The 9,615-nt window shown below is 41.0% G+C and overlaps 1 long non-coding RNA gene across 1 annotated transcript in view; it reads right to left on the reverse strand.

The window, feature by feature from the left end:
* LOC131273101 (uncharacterized) overlaps positions 1 to 9,409 on the reverse strand; it is a 29,122-nt gene extending 19,713 nt beyond the window's left edge. The window contains exons 1-2 of the long non-coding RNA XR_009180251.2: positions 8,276 to 9,409; positions 922 to 4,181 (exon numbers count right to left, since the gene is read on the reverse strand). This is a non-coding gene — a long non-coding RNA (uncharacterized lncRNA). The remainder of the gene's footprint in view (positions 1 to 921; positions 4,182 to 8,275) is intronic.
* Between the last annotated feature and the right edge of the window lie 206 nt (positions 9,410 to 9,615).

Consider the following 9,615-nt stretch of genomic DNA (forward strand, 5'->3'; position numbering starts at 1 on the left):
ATGTTTGCTGGTCCCTAAATTAGAGAGCAGTCAGCTCTGAAGAATAATACCCCATTTCTTCTATCTCCCACTACATCTATCATAATGCCAGAAGTTTGTTGGTGGAGCAGATAAGTAAATGAGTGGGTGATGGATAATGTAATGTTATATCAATATCCTAAAACACATTTGTGTTGATGATATTGTAATAAGTATTGGTAACTTTTACTATGAAGATGATACTTTAAAATGCTGACAAAATGCCCTAATAAAAAAGAAAGCTGGGGAGCTGGTGTAGCTCAGTGGTTGAGCACCTACCCTCCATGTACTAGTTTCCAGGTTCAATCCCTGGTACCTCTTGGGGGAAAAAAAAAAAAGAGGGAACCTGACTTATCATTCAAGGAGAGATGAAAGTTATAAGAAAACTTTAGAGAAAAATAGACAATTATTATTTCTCATCTATCTTACTCCATAGAGTATACAAGGTAGGTAAATTCTGTTTTTGGTCTCACAGATTGATAGCCCAAGGATAAGATCACATTGCCCTTGCCAGTACTTTACAGTTTAGAAAGCCCTCTCCTATATTTTATCTCATTTCAATTATAGAGCAACTCTGTAAGGAAGGTACAATTGTTTGTTTTACTGATAAGAAAAAGTAAGTTCAGAGAATAAATTGCCTTTCACAAGGTCATAGAGCTGGTAAGTTTTGGAGCCAAGACTCACATCCTGTTTCCTGACCTCAGGCTCTGTGTTTTTCCCCTGATCTCTGGGCAAAGCTAATTATAGATTTGGGAAGAGGTTAAATGGACAGAATATTGAATGGACAGATTCCCATCCAGGCGGGGGAAGGAAATGTATCTTTTAAACATGTGACAAACGGTATCCTGGTCTGGGAATGACTAAAAGGACAATTAGAGCTTGAAAATCTAGCCAGATACTTACCCAAGATCTTCAAGAATCCCTAAATTCAAGAAGAGCATTTAATCTACCTTATTAAAAATCCACATGGCAATTGGCAAGAATAAAACTCATTGAGAGGCTAGTGTGGGGCAGTGAGCGTGGCCATTGGCTGCATGACTAACTGCAGAGAGACCAGTGCTCCAGCTTTACCAACCACAAGCCAACATCTACTAGAGCTCCAGATTTCAGATTGTTGGGTCACAATGCCTGCCTGCTTTATGAACTAACTCTGAATGAGCTCAGAATAGCCACTGACAATTTCACATCACCATGCCTATTTATACATTCTTTAAAACATCAACCAAAAGTCAAGGTAGTTTTGCCTACACATATTTGGTACCCCACAAAGTGATAAAATTGTTGCTAAAAACAGTCCTTACAGGACATGCCAGCAGGTATTACTTATGCTCACATTTTAATATCACATTTTCTAATATCGACAACTTCATGAAATTTGAAACAGCATTTTCTCCCTAGATTTCTTCAATTGCCTTAGCTATTTGGGGTGAGGAAGGTGGTATTTGGGGAATTTCAAAGCTTCTATATTGCCAGGTACTTCTCAATAGGTCAAGGTCTCTTGCTTGTTGTTGTTATTGTTGTTTTCCTCTAAACCAGTAATATACTATCTACTTAAAAGGATGTTAAAAAAAACACCTACAGTAAATAACATGCCATAATGAGAAAAACTACTATATTTGTTATCTGAAGACTTAAGACTGAATACCAATTCTACAACTCATTATCTGTGTGATCCTGGATATGTCGTTTAATCTCACTAAGTCTCTGTTTTATAATCTGTAAAATGGGGACAATACCTACCTCACACAATTGGTGTGGGGCTGAAATGACTTAATATACATACACGTGAGCAATTTTTTTAAAAAAGCTGTTTTATAAACTATGAAGTGTGCCACATGTGTTGGTTGTTATGATTATATATTGGCTAGAGAAGACTTGAGAATCACTGTCCCACCAGGTTCTAAGCACAAGAGTCTTCAAAATCCCAACATGCCATTTAGGAGATGCCATACTTGGTTAAAGCATTTACCCACCTAGTCAAGATTTCACCTCTGGTTAGTGTGCACAGAGGAATATTTTGGTGCAAACATTGAAGTTTTTCTTAACAACATCATCTAAGAAGATAGCCAGGGGTGCCCTGAAGCATGCAAGAAGTCATCTCTAAAACCACATAGCTAAATGAAGTCAGTCTTTCAGAGCTGGTAGAACAGTTACATAGCAGCAAATGGGTATGGGCAGATGCTGGATTCTGGGGGATAGAAAAGGATGCAAAAACCTAGTTCATGGAATGAGAACTCCAGTAAGAAGGGGGGTGGGCCAGGGTTATGGCCAAATGCCAGGTCAATAGAGTATTCCATGCTTAAATCTGGTACTAGAAAGAGGAAGAGTGAGACCACAAAGATGAAGTCAGCTCAAAGAGAGCCATGAGTAACCCACACCAAATTTAAGTCCTCGGTTGGCCACAAGCCACATCCTCAAGTAACTCTCCTTGAGGGCAGGGCCAGAACTTCCGTAAGAGGAATCTATAAATATCAATTGACCATAATGAAATGAGATAAAGAATACTTTACTCTAATGAATATACAAATATCATTTGAAAAACACTTTATTTCAGAGAAATAACATTTTTTTTCTAGCCTTTCCCTCTGCTTTCTAAGAAGACATCCCCCAAAGTAGCACCTTTGGTGCTGCTTAATGATGGTGTGAGGGGCAAAATGGAGAAGCTCAGAGAAGATTCTATTCCTTTATATGGGGTGAGGGGCGATGGATGCTCCAGAAGGCAAGAAAAGGCAGTGTAAGTGAAGCTCCAATGACTACAGATTAGGGGCGTCTTACGGTGGAAAGAAGCAGCTGATGACTGAAGATGCCTGGAGTGGGGAAGTTATTTGATGGAAATTTTTATAAAGTTCTGCTCTATGTTGTTACTATCTCCTCACAACATCTGCAGTAAAATTCACATTATCCTCTAGTGTTCCATAGACCTTGATTGGCTTTTGTAGACTTGACCAAGTGAAAAATCCTGCTTCAAAGGGAGAGAAAGTATGTAACCCTGGAGGCAGAGTCACATTTGGAATATACAAGAAAAGATCTTTTATTTTTCAGTCACAATTACAGGGAACACAATGATAGAGAGAGTTATCTGGATTGTAAATGACCTGAAAAAAAATCCAAGTCACTACTTTTCAGGTAGCTTCAAAATTGTAAAACAGACCAACAACAGCAAAAAAACATTTTCACCTTCAAATGTACTTATTTTGAAATAAGTAACAAAATAATCCAATTTAAAATAAGAATTGGGGGAGTCAATTTCTAATAACACTCTAAAGATTGTCAGAATCACTATCACCATTACCAAGCTATGATTTGATCTTAAGCAAATCACTTGCCAACTCTGGTTCCAAGTTTGCTCACCTGAAAGACGAAGGGGATGGGCTCATAAATACACAGACCCCTTCTGGCTCTCACCTCCTGTGAGGCCACATGTCCAACCCCATCTCATTTTGTCTCCTCAACCTCAGTCTCTCACAGATTCTAAGTCAGATCCAAGTCCTTGGTCTAAACCACCAGAAACACAAGTGATATTAATGTGACGTTGAAGACTTCTATCAATTTGTTTATTTGACAGCCTCATCTCAGTGGGAGTTATCAATGCATACTCATTTTTCTTTATTCTCCACTTAGTGGAGTGCTCTGTTGAAGCTCCCTTTCTAATCCTCGGTGCCTTCAGAAGATTCCATCCATTTCCTGTGCTTTTATCATCAGAATCCAGTTGCCTTTCAAATTCAAAGCTTCTCTTCCCTTATGTCTGGGGGTGGAGAAGGCATGATCTGCTCTTTCATTCCTTTCCCCCTCCCTCTCCTTAGAGTAGAGCAGCATGTATTCCGGATTTGACATTCCTCTTCCAGCTCCCTTGTCAGGTCCTTACTCCTCTGGTGTTTTGGCATCGAAGGGGCAATGAGTAAGGAAGAACCAATCTTCTCTCTGTTGGGTTTTGTCATCTATATGCCTGTTGCTTACCAGTATCAATGCCCCCTGAGTGATCAGAACTTCAGTGTTGGCTCTGTCCCCACACACATGTGAAGGTTCTTTGGAGCATTTCTGCAAGGCCATATGCACCGCACACTTCTCTGAAGTAAGATTTTTGGCTGTCTAGACATCCTCCCGTTCCTCATAGCTCCTGGTCCTGGCACACATTCCACAGCTTTACTGCTAGGTCCATTTACCTTGAGGAGGTAATGAGGAAGTGATAAATTATTGAGTAAGGAAGTGATAAATTATTTAAATAGAACTACTTTTTGCTAGACCCATTTGGACCATGGGGAGATCCTTCATTTTCAACCTTCCAGCCATTGTGGCTGTGGCATCTCTATTGCCATCTCCTCTCTTTGCCCTGCCTTCACTCAATACTTTTCTTTTTTCTACTCAGATATAGACAGAGGGTACTTCAATAAGTCTTATAGCCCCCAATCAGGGACAATCTTCCCTCCTTTCAGTTACCGCCAATCTCTTCCTTGGTGCCCCCATTCAGTTGGTTTTGAGAAGGTGGGGGAAGCCACTGCATTTGTAATGACTGCTAATGTTCACTCATTTCCATACACTTTTCTATATTTCTAGACTCCTGGCAGTTAAGTTAGCCATGAGACTAATTCTGGTCAATGGAATATGAGTGGAAGTGTTATGTCTTGCCAAGATGAACTTGAAAATACAAAATGGCAGAGTCACAAGATAGAAGTAGCAGGATCTGTAAGCCCTAAGGAGGTTTCTGGTCCCAATTGTTTTTCTTTTTAGAGTTTGAAATGCTTAATGTCTCTTTGACCTTATCTTTGAGACCTATTTGAAGGCAATATGGAAAGTCATTCCACTACAGATGTTATTGCCTTTGTTTCATTTCGTGATCTGAACAGAAGACCAATCACCTCAATAAGTCCCTGCAGCCACACAAAAAAAAAAGCCTTGGAAGACTGTAATGTGTATGCATACTTCCTACCTTGATAGCTCCCTTCAATTCACCCTCCATGTATCCCTCTCCATAACGCTGAGCAACTGCAATATCTCAAGTATGGACAATACATCTCACAATCACGTACTTAAGTGCAAAGTTTATTATTTTATTAACTGAAATACACAAAGCAAGAGACATTTGACAATAACTGCAACTTAAATTTTGAGAGATTCCCACATATGTAAGTACTACCTGAGTGATAAACTTCCTTCACTTTTCATCAGTTCACTCCTTCTGTATCTGCTTTATCAAAGTAAGTGAGATGTTCACAATACTTAGCAAAGAGGCACATGACTTTAAAAGTAATATCTGTCAAAGAACTGCAGACAATTTGATCCTATAGTGTTTTGAGTTCTTGAGTTCCACAATATTTGCTGTTTCCTATTTGCATTGCTTCTTGGGGTTTCAGAAAGTAATAAAGTGAGCACCAAAGGCATAAGCTCTGAGAAAGGGACATTTGCTGGAGTTTCTGTGTTTTTCTTTAACTGAGGCTTCCTAACACAAAACCATATAAGCCAACTTATAACAGTTTCACCCACAAACTATATTTAAGCACATCATAGTTATCAAATAAAATAAGACTACAGAAATGACTTTACTGCTTGGGGGGTGGGGGTAGGGGTGAATATATGCTCTCAGCACAGTTAACCCACGTAGCACAGCTGACAACTTCAAATAAAGGCCACAATCTTGTGAGCCTGAAACAGTTTTACGTAGGCTTGGCCTAGTGTTTCCTGTCACAAACAGAGTTTCTTTACTGCTTTGAATGGTGGACTTCAGAAGGCTTCTTCCTGCAGTTAGTATAGTGGAGGATATAAAGGTAGAAACAGTAGAATTTTATTCCTGCTCACCCAGGGACTGAAAAAGGTCAAAATCATAAATAGTCCCAAGGTTAAACAGAGGTCATCCAGACTATATCCCCCAGACTCCATGATTATGCTTATGTTTTGAGAGACTCCCCTGCTTAAACAATCATTCTGGGCAGGCCATATCTTTAAAAGAAAGACCCAGTCCATTGCTCACCCACAAATACATGGCCCTGGAGGAAACTCTCAGCTGTCCAGAATATACCTGGCATGGTTGGGCAGCCTTCTAATGGCAGTGAGAGGCAGCAGGCTTGCCAAAGACGTTGGAGGCCAGTGCAGGCCTCTAGACAGCCTTCCTTTTCATCACCCCACTCTGCCTCCAGATTATCAATGCTTTTGTGACCCCCTGTTGGTCTAGCTCACCCTGGGCTGTGAGCTCCGTGCACAAGGTTGGCACCTCAGGTCTCTGACTCCCCGTTGTAACTGAGCACTTAAAAATATCGAATAAATGAATGAATGATGCCTGTCTCTGTTTCTTTCCTTTTGGCCTTTCAAGATAACTAATTAATATGATAAATTCTTTCATCTAAACATTCTAATGGTTTCATAAATTATATGTTCCATGCATTAGCAGCCACCAGTGAATTTAATTTCAAGAGTCTAGTACTCTGAAAAATACCTTTCCCCAAGTTAGCCAAGGCTTGACCCCCATTCAACATTTTATTTCTTAGTTCACAGATTTGTTCTCTGTTAATAAGCAAATATTTTAGGGAAGAGTAGCATGTTTAATTGTTATCACTCATAAAAGTATGAATGAAGAATCTTGAAGACAGTGGGTGTGAAAACAGAATTTGGAAAACAGACTTGTGGGAAGTGCAGTGAAAGGAGGGGGAGAGGGAGAGAAAAGTTTGAGAGCACAAAAGTAGTCCATCCATTTGATTTTTAAGTGAGAAGTTAGGTTTTCTGTCCCAATAACTCCAGAGAGGCCCAAATATCATTTAAAATTAAATGTATTTTTAGCAGCTCCCTGGAAAGATATTTGGGGAGAAGAAGGCTTTCTAGAACATATCTCAGCTACTAAAAATAGCCTACTACTTAATGACCTCCATGCCTAGGCACTTTACATATATATTGTCTCATTTAACTTGCATTCTCTATCATGAACTCCCATTTTACAGACAAAGAATTAAAAGCTTGAAGAGATTAAACAACAAAGGAAAGAATAGGGATTCAAGCACATCACGTGCTGGAACATCTACTCCAACACCATCATCATCACCACCACCTCAAATGAGCAAACCCCAAATGCAGCACTGCCCCATAACTGTAGACATGATTCTGTATGTCTGTGAGCCTACTAAGCACTCTGCCATGCTGCTGCTGGCCCTGACCCTGTAATGCCACAGAACTATATTCCACACAGCCCTAGCTCAGAACTCCTTTTCAGAAATTACCCAAATAGAAAGTGGCCTTCATTAATATTAATATTAATACATTTATAAAAATATAAATGATAACTGTGGTACTAGTACAAATGCAAGAATGCTCTTTTAGAAACTATAACAAATGTACATCACTCTTACAAGATGTTAGTAAAAGGATGGTATATGGGAAAAAATATACCTAATGCAAACTATGGGTTATAGTTTACAGTAGTGTTTTAATAATCTTCATCAACTGTAACAAAGGCACCACACCAATGCTAAGTGCCAAAAATGGGGGGTGGGGGGTGTATGGGGTATGGGGTGTTTTTTTTGGAGTAATGAGAATGTTCTAAAATTGACTGTGGTGATGAATGCACAACTCTGCTTACACTGAGACCCACTGACTGTACAATTTGGATAGATTGTGTGGAGTGTGAATATATCCCAATAAAACTGCTTAAAACAAAACAAAACCTTAAAAGCTAGATCTAAGGAACAGCCAAAGGCTTGTACTAAATTAAGAGTTTTGGTGTTTAGTACAGTCATGCCTAATGATCCGAGCAATATGTGAGCAATATGAAATCTCGGCTCTCAACTGGGACAGCCCATTCTCAGCAGCCCAGATCAAGTTGGGAAAAACAATGGTGGCTCTCTAGTTTCCAGAGCTGGAAATACACTTACCACCTAGTACCAACCAAATGATGATTTCATGCAAGGACCTTTTTATATGTTTCTTTGCTTGTTTCTGTAACTGCAATGATACATTTAAGAAGATAAAATTAATGGGAACATTCAGTTCAATAACTACTTTTCAGCACCTCTTATTGCAAAAGCACCGTGCAAAGTAGGTACTGTGGGAGGTGAATAGATTTCACAATATACCCTCAAGGAGTTTATCAAGTTTTAGGTACAAATATTTACAGGGAGAGGGGCAAAAGTGACTTTGAGAAGAAAACTGTAAGAGCATTCCACTTCTGAGTGAAAGTGAAGACTCTTATTCATACTGAAATAATGTGTTGATCTTTTTTTGAAGACTAATAAACTTTTCCTTTATTTTACAAGATTGGCTTTGTATCCATTCCTACCTGCTACATAGGGAGCCTCCGTAGAAATGAGGTCAAGAAGCTTCTGTCCCACACGTCACAGCTAAGCCTCTCTCCACATACTGCTTCACAGCGTCTTTACACTCTGTTTGAAGACAATGTAAGCACATGCGTAATTTTTTAAATAATTTAATATCTACTTTCAATATCTCTGACCTATCAGGACTCCTCTTTGTATCTACATCTGTCCATTTATTCCAGTCAAAGTACAACTATGCCCATTATTGAGGCTGATTACTGTGACACATATTGACATTTTTCTTTTTTATCCTCCTAAGCAATCTGGTTCTCATTAGCACCTGTTAAACTAGAACATCAAAGACGTATATTTAAAGTTCCAAGAACAGAAGAACAATTATAAGTGAAATACGTCAGCTTATCAACTAATATTTTGTTGGGTTTATAACCCATGATGAAGAAAAGGTTAGCTTGTACAAATAAGCCATTAGCCAAAAGAAAACTGCCCGTTAAGGTCTTGTCTCCTGATCTGCTCCTGCTCATTTCGACTGTAGAGTAAAAGCTCGCTCAGTACCTGTTTATCACCCCGCCACAACTGAAATCCGGTCATTCAAACTCGGGGGGTGGGGGCCAACTTTTGCCTCAATTACCTTAAAATCGGCATTAACTGTCTTGTCTGGGGATTGACCTTTGTGGCTTATTGCCTCAACCTCTCACTTGTTATTTCAGGACTAGACGTAACCTCAGCGCTTAGACGCACCCTTTAGCCCAATCCCTTCATTTTACAAAAGAAGAACAGAGCCCCGGGGAGGTCGGGTGGGGGCCCTAACGCGTAGAGCTGGGCTGGGAACTGTGCCCTAACTCCAGCTCCCCCCCACCCCTCCTCACGCGCGGCCCCGAGGCCCCCTCTGCTCCAGGGCGCCGGGACCTCCCCTAGCGCCACCCGGGGGTGTTCAAGGAAGCCTGCTCCTGCTGAGCGTGAGGATGTCCGCGGGGCCGAGAGCCTTCCGCGGGAAGTCTTCAGGGCTGGCAGGCACGGCCGAATCACAGAGGGCCAAATTCGGACAGGGGAGAGGTGGCGGTGTGGCTGGGGAAGAGGAGCAGCCGCGCAGGACGGCGCGAAATGGCTGATGGCGGCGCGAAATGACCGATGGCGGCGCGGCGGCACGTGCGGCGCGGGGGGACGTGCGGCGCGGGGGGACGTGCGGCGCGGCGGCACGTGCGGCGCGGAGGTTCCTCCCCTGAGTCCTCTGACAGACTTTTTTCAGTTCCTCAGCTGCATGTATTTGGTTCTCTGGCGTCCTTTGTTTTTCTGCCTGAGGATTCTTTTTTTTTTTTTTTTCCTTTCCTACGTTCGGGAAGGA

The sequence above is a fragment of the Dasypus novemcinctus genome, chromosome 13 (genome assembly GCF_030445035.2).
Source record: "Dasypus novemcinctus isolate mDasNov1 chromosome 13, mDasNov1.1.hap2, whole genome shotgun sequence".
Classification (NCBI taxonomy): Eukaryota; Metazoa; Chordata; class Mammalia; order Cingulata; family Dasypodidae; genus Dasypus; species Dasypus novemcinctus.